Below are 26,437 nucleotides of genomic sequence, written 5' to 3' on the forward strand. Positions count from 1 at the left end.
ATGACAATCGCGCCCCCTTTATCCGCACCCCTGATAATGATGTCCTGTCTGGCGCTCAAGTCTTGGAGGGCGCTATGTTCTTCTTTGGACATATTTCTATATACATGCGGAGGAGGATCGTCCTGAAGATGTTCCAACATCCGTGTAAATGTTTTAATGGCCGCATTTTGCGACACCGGGTCGAACTGTGTGCCAGAGGTCAGTCCTTTTATCAGCGGCATGGACGTCCCCTTTTGTCTGTGATCAACATGCTTGTAAAAGTGCTCTTTAAGTTTTAAACTTCTGTTGAATTTGTATGTTTCAATCTTCCACTGAAAATCGTCTGGTGTTTTAGTGGGTACATACGACAGTCCTCTGCTCAGGACAGCTGATTCAGCTGTCGTTAATGCTGAATGAGATAGGTTGAAAATTAAGTCCGACGCGGCCTGGGTGGTCTTCCTCCCCGCTTGCCGCCTCGACTGGCCACCCCGTCTGGTGGGTTTCTTCTTTTGCCAGAAGCCAGTGCCCGGGTGACCGCCCCAAAAGGGACACCCTGAGAAGACACCGCTGAATCAGAAACCGCTGTATCATCCGTTTCACTCGCCGAGGTGCTTGCATGAAGTCTGTGGGTCCTTCGTCTGTATGCTCTCTCTGTCTTTCCTCTGGTTGCCACACCAGTTGCTTTTGCTAGCCAGGTATATACCCGATGTTGCTCATAGTCAGCTTATACTTTAAGCAGTTTGGTTTTCTTATATTTGAGCAACTCGAGCCTGTATGTTTCTACCTGGTTTTTCAACTTATCTAGCCAATTGGTGGTTTTATCCTCAGAGAGACTCTGGAGATGTTGTTCCTCAAATGCACGAAGCTTCTCCCTGGTTAGATTAACCTCCCGGGTAAATTCCTCTATGACCAGGAGCATGAGGTCCATTGCGCATTTATTTAGGACCGAGATCCATCTTCTACTGAAGTTCGCGTTATGGCGTCCAATAGTCGGGATATTTTGCACCCGAAATCCCCTAGGGATCTGCTTACTTCTGTAGTAGTCTGAGAGCGTTCGTCCGTGATACATAAAGTCCACTTCTCTCTTGCGTAATTTAAATAGCTCTCGGAACAGTTCCTCATTGGAAGACACCAGATTTTCTTCAAAGGCAGGCTCTTTCAACAGGATGTTTTCTGCCTCAATGTCAGAAAAGCTTAGCACATCATACAGTAGTTGTCACATTGTAGTAAGTATGTCTGAGCATCACCAGGATCCCCTTCAGATGTGGCCATGTTGTATCAGGAAGGTACAACCCTCCCGTATTATACTGCAGGTATGTACCACCTGCTGTCACTGTATAGCTGCAGCATATGCCAATGAATACACCGTAAAGTGCATCGTGCTCTGTGGTAATATTCCGTGCTCGTGTGGCTTGCCGAGCCAGTGTCTGTGTGGGTAATTGAAGTGTACCTCAGGAGGGTGCCCCAGCCTGGTGGGACTGGGAGAAAGCAACTCCAGGTCCCCCGAATACTCCGCTCTGTTTGGTCTGGCACTCCTTGTACCCGCTGGGAATATGCTCCGGTGCCCTCCTTGAGCATATATATATAAAACCAAACCAGTCCTGGCACTCAACTTCCAATGCAGCCAATGTACCTTGCTCAGGTGTCTTCCTTGGTGCAGCGTGACTCAAATGAGAATAGATGAAATAGGCGACATTCAAGAGTCCATTCTTTTGGATGGTAAAATGTAGTTTTATTACAGCATAGTCCAAAAGAACAGCATTGTCCATAGTTTTACCAGCAAAAGAACTGACTCATGAGTGCCACCTATTTCATCTATTCTATACACACACACACACACACACACACACACACACACACACACACACACACACACATTAAAGTTGCCCTGTGGGGCTTTTTCACCTTTTCTGATTCACGAGAGTCTCTGAGTGCCGCCTGTCAGGAATCGGCGCTCTGCTGCGTCTCACTTACCAGCGCGCTGGTGTGCAGGCCTCTGGAGGTCATGGCCCCAGTTGCGGCTGCATGGGTGCAGTGACCGCGAGTGTCATCTTCCGCATTGCTGAGTACCCCTGAGTCTGGTCCTGTGTGGGTTTTGCTGCGTGCCGGTGTCCGGCCTGTGTGGACGTTGCCATGACTCCTGCACTCAGCTGATCCTGGTGTTCAATCCAGCGCTGTATCTCCACCTGCAGCTCTGTGTCCAATCACTGCTGAGCAAGGGGTTTAACTTCCAGTCCGTGGCTCACTCACATTGCCTCGGACAACGAGTCACATACCATGTGCCTAAGTTCTCCCGGTTCCTGTGTTCCTGTTTCCAGCGTTCCCTGTGGTTATTTCCATTGTTCCAGTTTTCACCTTCACAGCTCTCCTGTTTCCCTGGACTTCAATTACATCCAGCCACAATCCACCAGCAGCAGAGACTCTCCTCAGGTGTTCGTATTACCAGCTTACCTGTGCACTTGCTATCAGTAATTCATCTGTGCATTCCAGCAGTATAACAACTAGTTGCTAAGAGACTGTCTCCTGCTTGAGCCTAGTAAGGCAACCTGGACTTGTGCTTTATAGAGACTGTGTGTTTATTATGCATATCGGAGTTCTGCTTTTCAAGTTACTTTATCTTATGTTATACCGAGACTGTGTGCTATCAAGTACTACTGGACTTTAGTTAATATCATCTGCCTTCCGTATTTGTTGTTTCATATTTCCTTTGCAAGAGACCTCAGTTATTCAAATTCCGTTATCAATCATTGTCATTCCATTACCGATTTTCTGTTCACTCTGTGTTATCCCATCTGCTCAGTTATAATAAAACATCAGCGCCTATGCGCAGGACTTTTATATTGCCTCCACGTTTTATCCATCATACCAACATTGACCCACTAGCGCCCCCGCCGTGGACAGACAATCCTAGAGACCTGACAGTTTGTCCGAGGCCCATGGACCCGGACGGTGGTCAGAGTTTGGGGTCAGGGACACTCCAAGACCTAGTGTCACGACTAGATGGTCAAGAGGCTGCGCAGATTATTCAATTTCTGCAAGGAATGTCTTCACGTTTAGATACTCTGAACAATCACTTCCAATTTCATTTTCACCAGTGTCCTCTTCAGTTCCAGTTCCTGTTCCTAGTTCCTCAGTTTCCAGCTCTCCAGTTGCTTCTGTTTCAATGTCTCGCATCCATCTTCCTACACCAAGTAAATTTGATGGTAATGCTAAGATGTGTCGTGGATTTCTAAATCAATGCGAGGTTCAGTTTGAATTGCAGCCACAGAACTTTCCAACACCCAGATCAAAGGTTGCTTATATTGTTTCTCTTCTAGCTGGCTTTGCTCTGAACTGGGTCTCTCCGCTGTGGGATCGAGCAGATGCATTATTGAACAACTATACTAAATTTGTTGCCGCATTCCGACGCATCTTTGACGAACCTGGGCGTACGACCTCTGCTTCTTCAGACCTCCTTCAGATCCACCAGGGAACATGTACTGTGGGTCAGTACGTTATCCAGTTCCAGACATTGGCATCAGAGGTGAAGTGGAACAACCAGGCATTGGTTGCAGCCTTCTGGCATGGTCTGTCTGGCCGCATAAAGGATGAGTTGGTTACTCGAGATTTACCAGAGCAACTGGAAGCTCTAATTTCCCTATGTGTCAAGTTGGATCTACGTTTACGCGAGCGAGCCTGTGAATGCTCTCGAGGTGATCTTCGCAAGCACCGAGCTATGCCTCCTGTACAGACTCTGCCTATTACTGCTGATAAACCCATGCAGGTAAACAAATTTCATTTAACACCTGAGGAGCGGTCCAGAAGATTAAAGGAAAGACTGTGTCTCTATTGTGCTGCTGCTGGTCATCTGATTGGTTCCTGCCCTGCTCGGTCGGGAAACACCAGGTCCTAACTTGTAGAGGAGGAGTCAAGTTAGGGACCTTGAATAAAGCTCCTTCATCGCAAGATCTGATATTACCTGTCACCTTGGAAAGGCCAGAGGGACTCCAGTCTTTGTCTGCCTTAGTAGATTGTGGTGCTGCTGGAAATTTTATCACGCAAGCTGCAGTGGATAGACTTCATCTATCAGTGTCTAAGCTGTGTCGTCCAGTGTATCTCACGGCCGTGGACGGAAGCCGTATTCCTGAGGGTTCCACCTCTCAGCAAACCAAGCCGGTAGTCCTGGGAATAGGCTTCCTGCATTCCAAGCTCATTGAGTTCCTGGTTATACCTAAAGCGAGCTATGAGTTTGTACTGGGTATGCCTTGGCTCCAACTGCACAATCCACAATTTGACTGGTCTACATTACAGTTAACATCATGGAGTTCCTCCTGTCATCAGTCTTGTCTTGCTCAAATATTTCCAATAAAGTCTTCAAGTGTAAAGTCCCAGTCTGGACTTCTGGAGGCCTATCAGGAATTCACTGATGTCTTTAGTGAGAAAGCAGCGGTTGTCTTGCCTGCCCATCGAGAGTGGGATTGTCCCATCGATCTGGTTCCAGGGAGCAAGCCGCCAAGAGGGCGTACATACCCTCTTTCAGTCCCAGAGACTCAAGCAATGAGTGAATACATAAAGGAAAATTTAAAGAAAGGATTCATCCGTCCATCCTCTTCCCCAGCTGGTGCTGGATTCTTCTTCGTCAAAAAGAAAGATGGAGGACTTCGCCCCTGTATCGATTACCGGGGTTTAAATGACATCACAATCAAAAATAGCTACCCGTTACCTCTCATCACAGAGTTGTTTGACAGAGTTAGAGGGGCTTCCATCTTCACGAAACTAGATCTTCGCGGGGCTTACAATCTTATTAGGATTCAAAGTGGTGATGAGTGGAAAACAGCCTTCAATACTCGTGACGGCCACTATGAATATCTAGTGATGCCCTTCGGTTTAAGTAATGCCCCGGCCGTGTTTCAAAACTTTGTCAACGAAGTGTTTAGAGATCTCCTGTATAAATGTGTGGTAGTTTACCTCGATGACATCTTGATATTCTCTTGTGATTTAGTTTCTCATCGCCAACAGGTGACGGTGGTTCTTCAACGTCTTCGACAGAATCATCTGTATGGCAAGCTGTCTAAATGCACATTTGAAGCTTCTTCAATATCTTTCTTAGGATACATCATTTCCGGAACAGACCTTCAAATGGATCCAGCTAAACTGGAAGCTATAGAAAGCTGGACTCTTCCAACAACACTCAAGTCAGTTCAACGCTTCATTGGCTTTGCTAATTACTACAGAAAGTTTAATAAAGGCTTTTCCACGTTAATAGCTCCAATTATCTACCTTACCCGGAAAGGGGCAAATCCTTCTCAATGGTCTGACGAAGCACTGTCTGCTTTTCATAAAATAAAACAAGCTTTTATTTCAGCTCCTGTGTTACAACAGCCGGATGTCAGTAAGGCCTTCATCTTGGAAGTTGATGCCTCAACGGTTGGCGTGGGCGCAGTCCTGTCCCAGATTGGCATTGATGGTAAGACTCACCACTGTGGGTTTTTTTCTCGTAGGTTCTCGCCCGCAGAAAGGAACTATACCATCGGCGACCAAGAGTTGTTGGCAATTAAATTGGCCCTTGAAGAATGGAGGTATCTGCTGGAAGGTACAAGATTCCCCATTACCATCTACACGGATCACAAGAACCTTCTCTACTTGAAAGCCGTGCAGTGCCTGAATCCTCGGCAAGCAAGGTGGGCCCTATTCTTTTCTCGTTTTGATTTTAAGTTAATGTTTAGACCTGGCTCACAAAATGTCAAAGCAGATGCTTTGTCTCGCTCTACGAGCTCAAATGAGGAATCCCTAGAACAGGCTGCTCGACCAGTATTAAATCCGGTGGTTTTCGCAGCTACAGGTATGTCGCAAGTCCCGCCTCCAGGCAAGATGTTTGTCTCTCCAGAGCTTCGTCCAAACCTTCTGTCCTGGGCTCATACGTCCAAATTTACTGGTCACCCTGGAGTTCTAAAGACTTTTAAGTTTCTGTCTCAAACGTATTGGTGGCCTCGTATGAAGGTAGATATTCAAGAATTCATAGCTTCATGTCCTAAATGTGCTCGACATAAAATTTCTCGTCATGCTCCCGCAGGCCAATTGATACCCAATTCCATTCCCAGGCGCCCCTGGTCCCATTTGTCGATGGATTTTATTTCTGATCTCTCTCCATCCAAAGGGTATGACACCATTTGGGTAGTAGTCGATAGGTTTTCAAAAATGGCACACTTAATTCCACTCATGGGGTTACCATCTGCTCCAAAATTGGCACAGTTGTTTCTTCACGAAATATTCAGGTTACATGGACTTCCAACAGAAATCATATCTGATCGGGGTGTACAATTTGTGGCCAAGTTTTGGAGGTCTCTGTGTTCAGCGCTGCAGGTAAAACTGAAATTCTCTATGGCCTATCATCCTCAAACAAATGGGCAGACAGAGAGGGTAAATCAAGAACTTGAGACCTATTTGAGACTGTATATTTCTTCTTCACAGGATGACTGGGTAGATTTATTGCCCTGGGCGGAGTTTGCTCATAATTTCCGTTATCATACTTCTACAGATACAACTCTTTTTTTCGCAGTTTATGGACAGCATCCTAGAGTACCAGATTTCCAAGAGTTACCTGCCATAGATGTGCCTGCGGCTGATTCTGCTCTTCAGCGGTTCGCTCAAATTTGGAAAAAGATCCATTCATCTCTTAAAAAAGTTTCTCAACGGTATAAAATGTTTGCTGATCGGAAGAGACGAGCAGTTCCTAGTTTGAAACCGGGCGATAAAGTCTGGTTATCTACCCGAAATCTCAGTCTCAGAGTGCCATCAATGAAGTTTGCTCCACGGTTTATTGGACAATTTCCAGTAAAAAGTGTCATTAACCCGGTGGCTTATAAGTTAAAACTGCCTGCTTTTTTGAAAGTACCCAACTCATTTCATATTTCTCTCCTCAGACAACTAATTCTCATTCGTTTCCAGAGAACGCTTCCAGCGGCTCCAAAGGTACAAACTCATCGGGGCGTGGAATACGAGGTGGAAAAGATCTTAGACTCTCAACATCGTTATGGTCATCTGCAATATCTCATTGACTGGTCTGGATATGGTCCTGAAGAGAGGAGTTGGCTCAACGCCATGGATGTTCATGCTCCACGTCTGATTCAAGCCTTCCACAGACTCTTCCCTGCCAAGCCTTGTGGGTGTTCGGTGCCCACCCATAAAGGAGGGGGTATTGTCAGGAATCGGCGCTCTGCTGTGTCTCACTTACCAGCGCGCTGGTGTGCAGGCCTCCGGAGGTCATGGCCCCAGTTGCGGCTGCATGGGTGCAGTGACCGCGAGCGTCATCTTCCGCATTGCTGAGTACCCCTGAGTCTGGTCCTGTGTGGGTTTTGCTGCATGCCGGTGTCCGGCCTGTGTGGACGTTGCCATGACACCTGCACTCAACTGATCCTGGTGTTCAATCCAGCGCTGTATCTCCACCTGCAGCTCTGTGTCCAATCACTGCTGAGCAAGGGGTTTAACTTCCAGTCTGTTGCTCACTCACATTGCCTCGGACAACGAGTCACATACCGTGTGCATAAGTTCTCCCAGTTCCTGTGTTCCTGTTTCCAGCGTTCTCCGTGGTTATTTCCATTGTTCCAGTTTTCACCTTCACAGCTCTCCTGTTACTCTGGACTTCAATTACATCCAGCCACAATCCACCAGCAGCAGAGACTCTCCTCAGGTGTTCGTATTACCATCTTACCTGTACACTTGCTATCAGTAATTCATCTGTGCATTCCAGCAGTATAACAACTAGTTGCTTAGAGACTGTCTCCTGCTTGAGCCTAGTAAGGCAACCTGGACTTGTGCTTTATAGAGACTGTGTGTTTCTTATGCATATCGGAGTTCTGCTTTTCAAGTTACTTTATCTTATGTTATACCGAGACTGTGTGCTATCAAGTACTACTGGACTTTAGTTAATATCATCTGCCTTCCGTATTTGTTGTTTCATATTTCCTTTGCAAGAGACCTCAGTTATTCAAATTCCGTTATCAATCATTGTCATTCCATTACCGGTTTTCTGTTCACTCTGTGTTATCCCATCTGCTCAGTTATAATAAAACATCAGCGCCTATGCGCAGGACTTTTATATTGCCTCCACGTTTTATCCATCATACCAACACTGACCCACTAGCGCCCCCGCCGGGGACAGACAATCCTAGAGACCTGACACCGCCCAGCTAATGGACTTTATGTAGCAGGGACAACTCTGATGGGAAGGCACCTGAGCAGGATACACGTAAGTCCGGAGTGCCAGGGTCTCTTTGTGGTTTATATATATATATATTAGAGATGTGCAGCGGGCACTTTTTGTGTTTTGGTTTTGGATTTAGTTCCGCAGCCGTGTTTTGGATTCGGATGCATTTTGGCAAAAACTCCCTTAAGAATTTTTGTCGGATTCAGGTGTGTTTTGGATTCGGGTGTTTTTTTTTTCAAAACCGCCTCAAAAACAGCTTAAATCATAGAATTTGGGGGTAATTTTGATCCTATTGTATTATTAACCTCAATAACCATAATTTCCACTCATTTACAGTCTATTCTGAACACCTCACACCTCACAATATTATTTTTGTCCTAAAATTTGCACAGAGGTCGCTGGATGACTAAGCTAAGCGACCCAAGTGGGCGGCACAAACACATGGCCCATCTAGGAGTGGCACTGCAGTGTCAGACAGAATGGCACTTAAAAAAATAGTCCCCAAACAGCACATGATGCAAAGATAAAAAAAAGGTGCAAGATGGAATTGTCCTTGGGCCCTCCCACCCACCCTTATGTTGTATAAATAGGACATGCACACTTCAACAAACCCATCATTTCAGCGACAGGGTCTGCCACATGACTGTGGCTGAAATGCCCCAACCAATAAAGAAGCACTCAATCTGTCCTTGCACAAACTGGCTCTACAGAGGCAGGATGTCCACCTTCTCCTCATTGTCCGATTCCATATCCCTTTCACTGTGTACATCCCCCTCCTCACAAAGTATTAATTCATCCCCAGTGGAATCCAGCATCACAGGTCCCTGTGTACTTTCTAGAGGCAATTGCTGGGAAATGTCTCCACGGAGGAATTGATTATAATTCATTTTGATGAACATCATCTTCTCCACATTTTCTGGAAGTAACAACCTACGCCAATCTCTGACAAGGTAACCAGCTGCACTAAACACTCTTTCGGAGTACACACTGTAGGGGGGGCAACTTAGGTAAAATAAAGCAAGTTTGTGCAAGGGCCTCCAAATTGCCTCTTTTTCCTGCCAGTATACATACGGACTGTCTGACATGCCTACAGTGATGCTGTCACTCATATAATCCTCCACCATTCTGTCAATGGTGACAGAATCATATGCAGTGACAGTAGATGACATGTCAGTAATCGTTGGCAGGTCCTTCAGTTCAGACCAGATTTCAGCTATCGCTCCTGAATGCCCTGCATCACCGCCAGCGGTTGGTTTTGGTAATGTTGTCCTTTTCCTGGCAGCTCCAGTGGCAGGAGAAAATGAAGGAGGAGCTGTTGGCGGGTTACGTTCCGCTTGACTTGACAATTGTCTCACCAGCAGGTCTTTGAACATCTGCAAACTTGTGTCTGCCGTAAACAGAGATACAATGTAGGCTTTACACCTAGGATCGAGCACGGTGGCCAAAATGTAGTGCTCTGATTTCAACAAATTGACCACCCGTGAATCCTGGTTAAGCGAATGAAGGGCTCCATCCACAAGTCCCACATGCCTAGCGGATTCGCTCCGTTTTAGCTCCTCCTTCAATCTCTCCAGCTGCTTCTGCAAAAGCCTGATGAAGGGAATGACCTGACTCAGGCTGGCAGTGTCTGAACTGACTTCACGTGTGGCAAGTTCAAAGGGTTGGAGAACCTTGCACAACATTAAAATCATTCTCCACTGCGCTTGAGTCAGGTGCATTCCCCCTTCTTTGCCTATATCGTAGGCAGATGTATAGGCTTGAATGGCCTTTTGCTGCACCTCCATCCTCTGAAGCATATAGAGGGTTGAATTCCACCTTGATACCACCTCTTGCTTCAGCTGATGGCAGGGCATGTTCAGGAGTGTTTGCTGGTGCTCCAGTCTTCAGCGCGGAGTGGCTGAATGCCGGAAGTGGCCCGCAATTTTTCGGGCCACCGACAGCATCTCTTGCACGTCCCTGTCGTTTTAAAAAAAATTTTGCACCACCAAATTCATTGTATGTGCAAAACATGGGACGTGCTGGAATTTGCCCACATGTAATGCACGCACAATATTGGTGGCATTGTCCGATGTCACATGTCCCCAGGAGAGTCTAACTGGGGTAAGCCAATCTGCGATGATGTTCCTCAGTTTCTGTAAGAGGTTGTCAGCTGTGTGCCTCTTATGGAAAGCGGTGATACAAAGCGTAGCCTGCCTAGGAACGAGTTGGCGTTTGCGAGATGCTGCTACTGGTGCCGCCGCTCCTGTTGTTGCTGGAGGAGACAAAACATCTACCCAGTGGGCTGTCACAGTCATATAGTCCTTAGTATACCCTGCTCCACTTGTCCACATGTCCATGGTTAAGTGGACAGTGGTTACAACTGCATTTTTAGGACACTGGTGACTCTTTTTCTGACATCTTTGTACATTCTCGGTATCGCCTGCCGAGAGAAATGGAACCTAGATGGTATTTGGGACCAGGGACACACTTCCTCAAGCAATTCTCTAAGTCCCTGTGAACTAATGGCGGATTCTGGACGCACGTCTAACACCAACATAGTTGTCAAGGCCTGAGTTATCCGCTTTGCAACAGGATGACTGCTGTGATATTTCATCTTCCTTGCAAAGGACTGTTGGACAGTCAATTGCTTACTGGAAGTAGTACAAGTGGTCTTCCGACTTCCCCTCTAGGATGACGATCGACTCCCAGCAGCAACAACAGCAGCTCCAGCAGCAGTAGGCGTTACACTCAAGGATCCATCGGGGGAATCCCAGTTAGGAGAGGACTCGTCAGACTTGCCAGTGACATGGCCTGCAGGACTATTGGCGTTCCTGTCTAAGGAGGAAATTGACACTGAGGGAGTTGGTGGGGTGGTTTGCAGGAGCTTGGTTTCAAGAGAAAGGGATTTAGTTGTCAGTGGACTGCTTCCGCTGTCATCCAAAGTTTTTGAACTTGTCAATGATTTCTGATGAATGCACTTCAGGTGACGTATAAGGGAGGATGTTCCTAAGTGGTTAACATCCACACCCCTACTTATTACAGCTTGACAAAGGCAACACATGGCTTGACACCAGTTGTCAGCATTTCTGTTGAAATAATTCCACCCCGAAGAGGTGATTTTTTTTGTATTTTGACCAGGCATGTCAATGGCCTTATTCATCCCACAGACAACATGTGTCTCCCTGGGTGCATGACTTAAACAAACCACCTCACCATCAGAATCCTCCTTGTCAATTTCCTCCTCAGTGCCAGCAACACCCATATCCTCATCCTGGTGTACTTCAACAGTGACATCTTCACTTTGACTATCAGGAACTGGACTATGGGTGCTCCTTCCAGCACTTGCAGGGTGCGTGCAAATGGTGGAAGGAGCCACCTCTTCCCGTCCAGTGTTGAGAAGGTTAGGCATCGCAACTGACACAATTGGACTCTCCTTGGGCATTTGTGATTTAGAAGAACGCACAGTTCTTTGCTGATCTTTTGCCAGCTTAACTCTTTTAATTTTTCTAGCGGGAGGATGAGTGCTTTCATCCTCATGTGAAGCTGAACCACTAGCCGTGAACATAGGCCAGGGCCTCAGCTGTTCCTTGCCACTCCGTGTCATAAATGGCATATTGGCAAGTTTACACTTCTCCTCAGATGCTTTTAATTTAGATTTTTGGGTCATTTTACTGAACTTTTGTTTTTTGGATTTTACATGCTCTCTACTATGACATTGGGCATCGGCCTTGGCAGACGACGTTGATGGCATTTCATCATCTCTGCCATGACTAGTGGCAGCAGCTTCAGCACTAGGTGGAAGTGGATCTTGATCTTTCCCTATTTTACCATACACATTTTTGTTCTCCATTTTTTAATGTGTGGAAGTATATGCCAGTAATATATCTGGAATTAGATGGCAGTAATGTCTGGAATTAGATACCACTAGATAGATACCAGATACCACTGTGACTGGAATGATGATGACCTATGCACAGTGACAGGACACTACCACAGCACCCTACAGCAGCAAGATGCAGCACAAGACACTGGACTTTTAGTCACCACAATGCAGCACAAGACAATGAATAGTGATACTGAGCACTGATGAGTATACTAGAACTGACACTGGACAGCGATAACAGCACTGGACTATTGTACTGTAGTATTATATACTGGTCACCACAATGCAGCACTGATACTGAGCACAGATATTGAGCACTGATGAGGATACTAGAACTGACATGGAGCAGCAAGATACAGCAATGGACTATTGTACTGTAGTATTATATACTGGTCACCACAATGCAGCACTGATACTGAGCACAAATATTGAGCACTGATGAGGATACTAGAACTGACATGGAGCAGCAAGATACAGCAATGGACTATTGTACTATAGTATACTGGTCACCACAATGCAGCACTGATACGGAGCACAGATATTGACCTGATATTTAGCTGATATTGGGCTTTTCAGGCAGAGAACGTAGCCACGTCCTCTCCGCTCAATCTACAATGCACAAGTGAAAATGGAGGCGACGCGCGGCTCTTTATATGCAATCTGACTCTCGCGAGAATCCGACAGTGGGATGATGACATTTTCCCCCGTTCGGGTTTTGCGAGTAAGGCAGGAAGAACCGAGGCTGCCTCGGAACTGTGTAAACCTCGTGAAGTTCAGGGGGGTTCGGTTCTCGTTGAACCGAACCCGCTCATCTCTAATATATATTCAGTATATATATATATATATATATATATATATATATATAAATGGAAGATGCTGGCGGCACTCACAGGACTTAGTATATGCAGTAATAAGCCAAGGCACTCACGCCTATATCGATCAACGTTTCAGTTTTATTACAAAAACTTTCGTCAGGATGACGAAATGTCCTGATGTCCTGATGAAAATGTTAATGTGAATAACATTGAAATGTTGACCGCACAATGACTGAGTGTCTTCATTTCCCCATCCGGGAGCCGTGAGTGCCGCTGATTGTCTTGCATATTTATGGACACCCGATTTGGGGTTGTTACTTGGATGGCACCCGGCTTATTGACTATATAGTATTTCTGGACGGAGTGCTGCTGATTCTCACACAATATATATATATATATATATATATTTATTTATTTTCCATAGACAAAAATCCTTACGGTTTCACATGTCCCATTAAGGCTTCTTATACATGATCTGGCATTTCAGAAACATGCTGTAACTCTTCTACTCAAACTCCAAAAAGCAATGAAATTCTGCTCATTAAGGCTGACTCCTTAATGGACGCATTTAGATATGGTATGCCATCACAGCCTGTGGGTAAGTGCAGATTCAGCACTCTCACAGAGTGAGATTGCTGTCACTCACACAATGGTGGAGCTGCTAATTCACAGATTTGTGTTCTCATTGAAATACACACATGCAGTCTATGCAACTGAAGGTCTGAGCAGAAGACAAAGCTACACAGATGAGGTAACAGTGGTGTTGATTGGAAGGAGGAAACAGAGCAGCGTGGATGGGGGGACAGAAATGTGTGGATAGAGCGAAGACTAAGCAGTCGGAATCACCCCCTTAGAGCAATTTGGAGTGTGCACCAACTGATTCAATGAGTTGGACATGTGCAACCAGACATGGACATGTACAATATGCAACCAGACATGTGCAACCAGACATGGACATGTACAACCAGAACTTACTACACAAAAATACATACATTTTGAAATCTGAGAGAGAAGAATCACAAATCCACAATTCAGACAAGCAAATCAAAGCATATCACCCACTCATAAGTAGAAAAAGCAATCCACAAATTTATGACATTTCATATACTGTATTTCTAGTTCTTACAAAATTTTAACATTGAGCAAAAATAGTTAATTTAAATCACAAAATAGGGGACAGTGGTTACATAGCAAGTTCACGTTGCTTTGGCATATATATAACCATTCGTATGCATTTCCAGTTGTACTATGAGCAGTAAAAATGAAAACAAGTTTGTTGCTGATCAAAGTTCTGTAGTAAATAATAAAAAGGAAAAACAACCAACAAAGTAGTGTGTGACACATATGTCCTGGGGGCTTGATAAGTGGTACGTTCCTCACAAACTGAAAATGTAGTTTTTGAAAGTAAGCTCACATTATTTTTTTAGGGGAATGCAGCTGTTCCTTTTTATAATTTCTGCTTTTACAAATATAATATATTTCTTATCACAATAAAATATTGTTTCTAAAATAAATAAAATTTCTGCTTTTAGAAAGTAATAGTGTTTAAAAATAAACATAATTGTGTGTCTCCATACTGTAGTCCTACAGTATTTCCCACCCCTTCACTTTGCTGAGATTTATGTCTTGCAGCAAGGGCATCTTAGGCATCCAGCTGAGAATTGGTCCTGCCAGAATGTAGTATCCATATTTAGGAAGAAGATATCTTCGGTCAGTTTCTGCTGGCAGGATAGATGATTGGCAAAAATATAAATATTTAGACATGCTATCATTACCCATCTGTCAATTTGAGTATAAATGGTTTTATTTACAAGTTTTAAATACACTTAACAAATAACTCTCTACATTCTTTATTTCATATCTTAAATGAGCTTCTTAGCAAATAATTTGCCAAATTGCAGGGAAATTACTGAAAGAAATTAGGCTGGATGTAATGGAGTGCAAGTTTTTTTTGCAGTACAAGCCTGCACCTTCTTGCACGTTAGAAGGTGCTAGTTTGTCCCAAAACTCGTACAATGTAATAGCCTGCGAGTTTTTAAGTTCGAGGCTTTTACATTGTGTGATGCTGGGCGAGTTTTCTAGAATGTAAACTCGTAGAATGTAATGTGAGTTTCATTTTACAGGGGGTCATTCACACCCATGCACAACAGGGTCCCACAGCGCAGTTTGCTGGCGGCATTAAACTGTGCATGCACAGCAGCCACACAGCGGCTGTGTGGCCATACACAATGCAGTTGCATCCCTGATGGATGCAACCACAATGAGACTGACAGGCAGGGCCATTGCTGGGGTGGAGTCTTGGCTTTGCGTTGCGGCGCCTGGAAAACAGGGGCGGACAGGAACCAAGGGGATCTTTTGCCCTCGCCCCGCTGCTAGCATTCCAGCACTGGTATGCTGGGCACCGGGATCCCATAAGCGGCAGTATATCGTAGTACACCCCTTTACAATTCATGTACTCTTCATCATATGTTTACCATTCATGTACTCTTCACCATACCTTTACAATTCTTGACATTATTTGAATGGTGAGTACAGTACATGAACTGTAAACGTATGGTGGAGAGTTTGAATACATTGTCATACAACAGACAGATGCAAAATGTTTCTCACATGCAATAATCCTGCAACAGAAAGAATATGGAGTGATAACCAATCCAAGATAAAAAAACAAAAAACCCTATGGAGAAACCAACAGTCAATCTGGACCTCCCATAAGGAAAAAAGCCCATCCGATTTGTCTTTACAAAGGGTGGAATCAGACTTCACAAAAACATTCCAGAGCAGCAAAGATCCATCGACATAATTAAATGGTGACACATGCTTTCTTGCAACACCATGTGAAAATCCATAAAGAAGGTCAACTTAAAAAGGGTTACTACGTAACATGAGGATACAATGCCATCAATGCATGCCTTCAGTGGGGAAAGAGCTGAATATTCATGGGCTGTTGCCCATTTACAGGGCCTTATAACCAAAGCATCTGAAACCTCAATTGCTGCACCCTCCACATGGATGCCTTGCACCACACCTTACTAGAGTGCAAGGCATAAATCTGTAGTCTCCACCCTGAAAAGAAGCTCTATCTGATGCCCAGAGGACAATGTTATATGTGACCTGCATTGTTATATCCTGGGACACCCTAGGGATTACATGGCCCTGTGCAACTTGTCACAGTCCAAGGTATCTGACATCAGCAATGCACCTGCAGACACACCAATCTGCTTCAGAATTGTGAGTCCAACTGTCGAAGTCGGAAAATATTACAGTACACACATCACATACAAACACCACACAGATGGCCTCCGTGCACGTACTTATTCTGCCGTGCGTGCACATATTCGCAAATTGCGTATGGTCACTCACGCAGTCATGCGTTTTAGAGTGTGGTATGAGAATTTCAGTAGCATTTGTACTTGCATGGAAAAGACACAAAGACATATCATATATTTAATCCATATAATGCATAAATCACCCACTGTCTGCTCATCCTTCTAATAGCAAGAAAATGGTTCACACATAAATTATCCTCCTAGAATCTCTAATTCAATGTACGGGATGGCCTTGTTTACGCAAAGCTTTGAAATCCTATGAAGAAGGCAAATACCTTTGGTTACCCCTATTGTTCTAGAGTTGTCCAGTATCTGTCGAAGACAATAAATACTGGATTGTCATTGTCTTATCTGAAGACAGGACAAACAAAAAGACAATATCCAGGTACCTAGTTTGACTGAAGAGAAACTCAATTGGCAATAACTGACAAATTACAAACCAGACAGTTAGATAGCTACGGTAATAAAAGTCATGGTCTGAACTCTTGGAAATGTGTGTGTGTGTGTGTGTGTGTGTGTATGTGTGTGTGTGTATGTATATATATATATATATATATATATGTTCCCCAACAAATGGTAATAACAGGAAAATGTATGTGTATGTATATATATATATATATATATATATATATGTATATCTTGAGGATGGAAATGGAAAATCATATCATGTGTGGGATCATATTGTTCAGAGACACATAAACATAAATCTGGTGGTTATAAGAATATTGTCACATATTGCAACAATAAGTTATTAATAATACCAGATTTATGTATGATTAATGCGAGGGGTTTAACTGGTCATGGGGCGGGAACTCAGATGCAAACAACAGAAATCACATCTCAAGTCTTAGCCATCACCCACCGCTTGAGCTGACCAGTGATCCCCGATGCACAGGATATGTCCCACCCCCAAACCAATGGAAGAAGAGCATACAGTGTCTATTGTATTATGTTTTGATCAACTCTATAAAAAGCCAAGCTGCCTAGCCGGTCGGTAATCTCTCTCTCTGAAGGGTCATCATGCCTGATTGATCTGATTACCGGGACCGTGTGGCGCTGGCGAAACCAAACGTATGTACCATTGTATTGTAGCCTCTTTTCTCTTATTGTAATTGTATACTTGTTGTAACCCCCTTTTTAATCAATTATAAGTTGGCGGGTCGGAGCCCAACTTCTTAAATACAATTGGTGTCGTATCTCTCTCTCCCTGCTAAAGTTTATACAAGTGTATTTAAGTCACACGTGTAGCTGCAAAGTGCTCACGGCATGTCTTTGTGTGTGTATGCACCGCGTGTACTTTGTACGTCCGTCGCGGCATTTGTACGCAAAGTACGTACACGGTACGGGGCTTTGTACGCTAACTGTGTAAAAAGTACGTAGGCTAAGGATTGATTACAACGGCCGCAGCAGCTCCATTTTAAAGTGTATTGTGTGTATTTTTAAAGTGTTGCTTTTAGTCCTGTAAGTAAATCAACATTTACAATTGGGGACTCGATACGGTTTTTCACATGCTCATAGGCTAGCAGAACATAGTAGACTTTAATCTATCAGCAAAGGGTGGAAATACATCTTTAAGTCAAACCTTTTCCTGGTTGCTTGGATGTTTTAAAACTCTATTTTTGTGCTGTTAGATTGTGTCTGCTCTGTCTGGTCTACAGAGGTGCTGATAAATAGGAAAAAAGCTATTTAAAAATAATCTGTGTAATTTTTCTTGGCGAAAAAGCGTACACAGTACCTATACAAAGTACCTATACTTTGCATACCCTCTCACATATTGGGGGTAATTCCAAGTTGATCGCAGCAGGAAATTTTTTAGCAGTTGGGCAAAACCATGTGCACTGCAGGGGAGGCAGATATAACATGTGCAGAGAGAGATAGATTTGGGTGTGGTGAGTTCAATCTGCAATCTAAATTGCAGTGTAAAAATAAAGCAGCCAGTTTTTACCCTGCACAGAAACAAAACGACCCACCCAAATCTAACTCTCTCTGCAGATGTTATATCTGCCCCCCCTGCAGTGCACATGGTTTTGCCCAACTGCTAAAAAATTTCCTGCTGCGATCAACTTGGAATTACCCCCATTGTTGCCACAAGGTATAGGTTTTTAAATCAGTTTAGATCTGTGTAAAACGGATACATTTGTTCGCTATATAGATAAATTTGAATTTAGTATGTTAAGGGAGTAAATGAATTATAAAAACACAAAACGCAGTTCTGGCCCAGTCGTAAAAGGGTTAAACGGAACAAGTGTGGGTTGTGTTAAGTGAGCGATTATAGTTTGTATTGCTCACATTTATAGAGATTGTGTGGGTTGTATTATTGCAGATGCACGTTTTGTACACGTGGACTGGACAAAGTACAGGACCGCGCATGCGGCATAAAAGGCACGCACGGTGGCGTGTTTACACAAAGTTGCGTAAGAGTGCAGACGCTAAGTACAAATTATACGATAGTTTGTTCAATTAAAAGGTGGGATAGTATACCTTAAATACAATAGCACATAACTATCCGATTTCAAAAGCAGATTAGTGTTAGACTTTTTGTCTAAACTGTAAGTGCACTGGGGTAAAGCTGCCAATCAGAAAGAGTGGAAATTTTCTGTACAGAAAAACACTGTGTATTTGTGAGCTGAAAGCAGAGTGAGTGGATTTGAACCCCGGAAATTCGGGTCCCGTGGGTACACCAAGTAAGTGGAGGCTTGGTGGCGTGAGGCGGCTGACTCACGTTAATACAGATAGAGATAATACGCAAATCGTGAGGTGATTTGTAGAGGAGCATGATATAGAATTGTGCATTGTGCAGAAGTATAGAAATTGTGAATTGAAGTTTAAAGGTTTTCTATTACGCTCCGGCTGAGGATCGCAGCTTGTATATTCGATTCCAGTGGTCGTAGGGCGGATAGGTAACAAGTACCTATACGCTGTGCAATTGGACCGCATGTTTGTGGGTGCGATACATAGCGCAACTTGATACCCCTTTACGAGCTTTTGCATAAAATCGCGGTATCATTAGCGCTGTGTAGAGCATAAGCAAGCGTGATTTGTGTAAGTCAAAAAGGGAAGTTTTCGCTGGTCTCTCTAAGGAAAATCTTCAACCGTAGATATTCACTGAAAAGGGTAAGTTACTCCTAAAACTTCCAGTGAATAGAAGCCAGTCAGGGCCTCACTGGGTACACGGTGGTCATTATTGGAGTGAGTCATGGTACATCAGCGGAGAAGGAGCGAGTGAAAGCGCTAGGTGTCTTTCACCGTCTATTTGTGTTGTGCATTTGGGGATTGCATTTATAGGCAAAAAGTCAGCGATGGGATCCAATTGCACAAGCAGTGGGCGTTTGGTAGCTAGGGTTCAGGCTGAAGAGTTGGGTCCGAGAACGTCAGAATTGCGGCCGAGAGGGTCAGCAAGGTTTATTATGTGTGAGAAATATGGTTCACACACAGAGGCTTTTTGCAATGAATGGGTACGTATGACTGCGGAAGATAGAGTATCATTCCCTAGGATGGGCAGCTTTGAGCCAGAGGTACTGCAGAATGTAGGTATTAGAATATGTCTGATCAAATCTAGAAAACAAAGGATCAGACATAATGATTGTTTAAAAGGTGCAAAGGGAACAAACTCGCAAAGCAAGTTCCAAACCTAGCAGGAATGAGGGCACGAACACACCATTACCAACACAAGTCGAAGTGGAGGAAGTGGCTACAATCAATGGTATATCTGTAAATTATAGAAAAATGCAGAATCAATGTGTTAACCTTAACCCTTGCAAGTTGTATTCTGTTTTGAACTCTCTCCAAGGTCATAGGTCAGAGGAAAATGATGTATCCATCCCACTCTCAGCCCTCATCCAGGCAGTCACCTTACAGGAAATTCAGGTCAGCCCTGTCCAACCAGTAAGAGCAGTAACAGTATCCCCACTGAAAGGACTGGTGAGATCACAGACATCGGTAAGTGTGAGACTGTTTATAACACAGAGACATTAACACCTCACAGTGAGCAGATTAGAAATGGAATGGTAGGGTTATACCCTGTCTTGGAAATAGTAACTTCCAATGGGAGAACCAATAGTCAGGGAGTAATCCTCACCAGGAATAATGCAATGTATTGCCCGTGGTCCAGATCAGAACTGCGGTCAATCATTTCAGAATTCCCCGATCCCCAGAAGCATTTAGACAGATGTCAGAAGTTTATCAGGGATCTGGGTAATACCCATGAACCGGCAAACAAAGATTGGCGGATATTCTTGAAAGCATGCCTACCCCCTAAAATTGACACCCAAAAATGTATTATGGATTGTAAATTAGAGTCCGATGGTCCTATGACTGACGAACACAATCAGGAGAACGTGGAACAAATTAACATGCAACTAGGATTTCCAAACTACTGTTAAGTGGAGAAAACATTTTCTCCATAAAGCAGAGAGAAAATAAAATGACATCTGAATATTTCTATAGGGTGTTGCATATAATGGCTAGACACACTGGGGTATCGGATATAGGGAACGATGAGAATTACAGGGAGGTGGCTGTCTCTGTGCTAATGGACGGGCTCAATAAGACATTGAGGGCCAGGGTGCAAACCTCTTTGCCAAATTGGAGAGGGGTCACAGTAGATAATCTTATAGAGTGCGTTATGGAGCATCACAGGAATATCACTATATGCAGGGAACAACAGGAGGAGAGGCTGAGGACTGAAAATACACAGGCTCTTACAGCAAAGTCCCATCTACCTGAACCCCAGACCATTGATGTTTGGAAAAGATCAAGACTATGTTACACTTGTAGGAAGGAAGGGCATTTTGCCAGAGATTGTAGGAGTAGAAGGACACATAGTCAATATAGACCCCCTAGACAGAAAACACAAGCCACATTATTAAACACATAGATGGGACCAAGGGACATATAGTAAGGTTTATCGAGCCATATAGAAAACACAGATTCGGCTAATGGGAAGAACGGAATATATGCAACATTACCTTTTGACAAAACTTGCTGGGGTTAAGATGGGGCCTCTAAACTTTTGCTTCTTTCTCTAGCAGAAATGGCCCCTGATTAACTTAACAGGAGCTTTGTTAGATATGATATACATATAATGTGCTCCCGATCAGGTAGTGCAAAGTATGTTAGTCACCCACAAAGACTAATGTTACATTTCACTGTTCTAGACTCATGTCCATCACAGGTAGAGGAAATTATCTCAAAGATACCGGGTTCCCTATGAACTTAGGATGGACAGGACACTGGATTGATGGCTGGGATAGTCCCAGGAGAGATACAACACACACAGAATTTTTTTTAGGGGAGTAGATCAAGTAGAAAAGTCATTCCCCATAGTGCCCAATCCAGTTGTCAAATTTTATAAAATACTCTCTGCCTCTACAAACTTATCTGTTACTAACCTCTATGTGATTTTTCTTCAAAGTTTCCTCCTCATCTCTTACGTTCACCGACAGGAGGGTACAATACATGGACCCGATTACAGTTCAAACGCCACATGCCTACTCGGTCCTTCAGAGTTCTGCCCAAATCCAGTATATCTCACCAGCACAAGGACACCAGTATTACTGCAGTGTGCCTGGTCATGCACAAAGGGTGGAGAAAGAGAACACTGGTGAAGGGAGACTGTGTACAGACACCGATATGCATGATGGTGTGACAGCCTGTTGGTGAATGCCAAACCTGACATTTTTCTTTTTTTTATTATTATTCCCCTCTCTTCTCTCATCCAGAGACTGTTTACTTTACACAACTGATGACACACGACAGTAAATTGCAATGAAAATTTGTGTTCCCTACAGGAAAAGGCAGTCTGGAAGGTGAAGGGGTATTGTCAGGAGTCCTCAGGACTTTGGACAGGTGGACACGGTAAGCCAGTGGCCCCCAGAGCATACTTCACAAGTCTAGCTGAGGCGGCTTCACGGTCTGACTCATCTAGGTAAAGAAGGTATGTGCAAGCTGGTAAGAGCCTACTGGAGTGCACCAGGATTCGCTTCTCATGCATATAAGAAAGCAATGACATGTCTTACTTGCTTGAGGAAGAATATTGGTAAGGCAATACCAACAGAGCCATCCCATATCCCTACTACAGACGGACCTTTTCAGGTAATACAAATCGACTTCATACAGTTACCACCCTGTAGGAATTTGAAATATGTGTTACTATGTATTGATGTATTTTCCAACTGGGTAGAAGCATTCCCCACTGCCACAAATACTGCGGTGTTCACTACAAAGAAAATTGTGCAGGAATTTGTGTGTAGATATGGTATCCCTAGTATGATTGAAAGTGATAGGGGTACCCATTTTACAGGTGAAGTCTTTCAGGTCATGTGCAAACTGATGGGAATTAATAGCAAGTTACATACTCCGTACCGACCACAGGCGAGTGCAAAGGTAGAGAGAGTGAACAGCACTATTAAGAATTAGTGATGAGCGGGTTCGGTTCCTCGGAATCCGAACCCCCCCGAACTTCAGCCTTTTTACACGGGTCCGAGGCAGACTCGGATCTTCCCGCCTTGCTCGGTTAACCCGAGCGCGCCCGAACGTCATCATCCCGCTGTCGGATTCTCGCAAGGCTCGGATTCTATCGCGAGACTCGGATTCTATATAAGGAGCCGCGCGTCGCCGCCATTTTCACACTTGCATTGAGATTGATAGGGAGAGGACGTGGCTGGCGTCCTCTCCGTTTATAGAGAAGAGAGTAGAGAGTTTGAGACACTATTTATTAATTTTGGGGAGCATATTAGGACTGGAGTACTACTACTTGCTGATAGTGTGACCAGTGACCATTGACCACCAGTTTAATTAATCCGTTCTCTGCCTGAAAAAAAACGATACACAGTGTGACACAGTCACATACCATATCTGTGCTCAGCCTCAGTGTGCTGCATCATCATATGTAATACTGTATATCTGACTGTGCTGAGTGCTCACTGCTCACACAGCTTAATTGTGGGGGAGACTGGGGAGCAGTTAGAGTAGGAGTACATAAATAATATATTTTAAGTACAGTGCACACTTTTGCTGCCAGAGTGCCACACTGCCAGTGTGACTGACCAGTGACCACACTGATCACCAGTATATTGTGATTGTCTGCTTAGGACAGAGTACTACTTGCTGATAGTGTGACCAGTGACCAGTGACCACCACCAGTTTAATTAATCCGTTCTCTGCCTGAAAAAAAACGATACACAGTGTGACACAGTCACATACCATATCTGTGCTCAGCCCAGTGTGCTGCATCATATGTAATACTGTATATCATTATCTGACTGTGCTGAGTGCTCACTGCTCACACAGCTTAATTGTGGGGGAGACTGGGGAGCAGTTATAGCAGGAGTACATATTTTAAGTACAGTGCACACTTTTGCTGCCAGAGTGCCACTGCCAGTGTGACTGACCAGTGACCACTGACCACCAGTATATTGTGATTGTCTGCTGACCACCAGTATATTGTGATTGTCTGCCTGAAAAAGTTAAACACTCGTCGTGTGGTGTTTTTATAAACGCATTCTGCAGACAGTGTCCAGCAGGTCCGTCATTACATAATATATACCTGACCGGCTGCAGTACTAGTGTGATATATATATATATTTTAATTTTATCTCATTATCATCCAGTCTATATTAGCAGCAGACACAGTACGGTAGTGCACGGCTGTAGCTACCTCTGTGTCGGCAGTCGCTCGTCCATCCATAATTGTATACCACCTACCCGTGTTTTTTTTTTTTTTCTATCTTCTTGATACTAGTAGCTTACTTTAGGAGTCTGCAGTGCTGACAGACAGTGTCCAGCAGGTCCGTCATTACATAATATATACCTGTCCGGCTGCAGTACTAGTGTGATATATATATATATTTTAATTTTATCTCATTATCATCCAGTCTATATAAGCAGCAGACACAGTACGGTAGTCCACGGCTGTAGCTACCTCTGTGTCGGCAGTCGCTCGTCCATCCATAATTGTATACCACCTACCCGTGGTTTTTTTTTTTTCTATCTTCTTGTTACTAGTAGCTTACTTTAGGAGTCTGCAGTGCTGAGCTGACAGTGTCCAGCAGGTCCGTCATTATATAATATATACCTGTCCGGCTGCAGTAGTGATATATATATATATTTTATATCTCATTATCATCCAGTCTATATTAGCAGCAGACGCAGTACGGTAGTCCACGGCTGTAGCTACCTCTGTGTCGGCAGTCGCTCGTCCATCCATAATTGTATACCACCTACCTGTGATGTTTTTTTTTTCTATCTTCTTGATACTAGTAGCTTACTTTAGGAGTCTGCAGTGCTGACAGTGTCCAGCAGGTCCGTTATTATATTATATATACCTGCAGTAGTGATATATATATTTTTTTTATATCATTATCATCTCTATACTAGCAGACGCAGTACGGTAGTCCATGGCTGTAGCTACCTCTGTGTCGGCAGTCGCTCGTCCATCCATAAGTATACTAGTATCCATCCATCTCCATTGTTTACCTGAGGTGCCTTTTAGTTGTGCCTATTAAAATACGGAGAACAAAAATGTTGAGGTTCCAAAAATAGGGAAAGATCAAGATCCACTTCCACCTCGTGCTGAAGCTGCTGCCACTAGTCATGGCCGAGACGATGAAATGCCAGCAACGTCGTCTGCCAAGGCCGATGCCCAATGTCATAGTACAGAGCATGTAAAATCCAAAACACCAAATGTCAGTAAAAAAAGGACTAAAAAATCTAAAATAAAATTGTCGGAGGAGAAGCGTAAACTTGCCAATATGCCATTTACCACATGGAGTGGCAAGGAACGGCTGAGGCCCTGGCCTATGTTCATGGCTAGTGGTTCAGCTTCACATGAGGATGGAAGCACTCAGCCTCTCGCTAGAAAAATGAAAAGACTCAAGCTGGCAAAAGCACAGCAAAGAACTGTGCGTTCTTCGAAATCACAAATCCACAAGGAGAGTCCAATTGTGTCGTTTGCGATGCCTGACCTTCCCAACACTGGACGTGAAGAGCATGCGCCTTCCACCATTTGCACGCCCCCTGCAAGTGCTGGAAGGAGCACCCGCAGTCGAGTTCCTGATAGTCAGATTGAAGATGTCAGTGTTGAAGTACACCAGGATGAGGAGGATATGGGTGTTGCTGGCGTTGGGGAGGAAATTGACAAGGAGGATTCTGATGGTGAGGTGGTTTGTTTAAGTCAGGCACCCGGGGAGACACCTGTTGTCCGTGGGAGGAATAGGGCCATTGACATGCCTGGTGAAAATACCAAAAAAATCAGCTCTTCGGTGTGGAAGTATTTCAACAGAAATGCGGACAACATTTGTCAAGCCGTGTGTTGCCTTTGTCAAGCTGTAATAAGTAGGGGTAAGGACGTTAACCACCTCGGAACATCCTCCCTTATACGTCACCTGCAGCGCATTCATCATAAGTCAGTGACAAGATCAAAAACTTTGGGCGACAGCGGAAGCAGTCCACTGACCAGTAAATCCCTTCCTCTTGTAACCAAGCTCACGCAAACCACCCCGTCAATTTCCTCCTTCCCCAGGAATGCCAATAGTCCTGCAGGCCATGTCACTGGCAATTCTGACGAGTCCTCTCCTGCCTGGGATTCCTCCGATGCATCCTTGCGTGTAACGCCTACTGCTGCTGGCGCTGCTGTTGTTGCTGCTGGGAGTCGATGGTCATCCCAGAGGGGAAGTCGTACTCGTAAGACCACTTTTACTACTTCCACCAAGCAATTGACTGTCCAACAGTCCTTTGCGAGGAAGATGAAATATCACAGCAGTCATCCTGCTGCAAAGCGGATAACTGAGGCCTTGGCATCCTGGGCGGTGAGAAACGTGGTTCCGGTATCCATCATTACTCAGAGGCAACTAGAGACTTGTTGGAGGTACTGTGTCCCCGGTACCAAATACCATCTAGGTTCCATTTCTCTAGGCAGGCGATACCGAAAATGTACACAGACCTCAGAAAAAGACTCACCAGTGTCCTAAAAAATGCAGTTGTACCCAATGTCCACTTAACCACGGACATGTGGACAAGTGGAGCAGGGCAGGCTCAGGACTATATGACTGTGACAGCCCACTGGGTAGATGTATGGACTCCCGCCGCAAGAACAGCAGCGGCGGCACCAGTAGCAGCATCTCGCAAACGCCAACTCTTTCCTAGGCAGGCTACGCTTTGTATCACCTCTTTCCAGAATACGCACACAGCTAAAAACCTCTTACGGCAACTGAGGAAGATCATCGCAGAATGGCTTACCCCAATTGGACTCTACTGTGGATTTGTGGCA

This window comes from Pseudophryne corroboree, chromosome 1, assembly GCF_028390025.1.
Source record: "Pseudophryne corroboree isolate aPseCor3 chromosome 1, aPseCor3.hap2, whole genome shotgun sequence".
NCBI lineage: Eukaryota > Metazoa > Chordata > Amphibia > Anura > Myobatrachidae > Pseudophryne > Pseudophryne corroboree.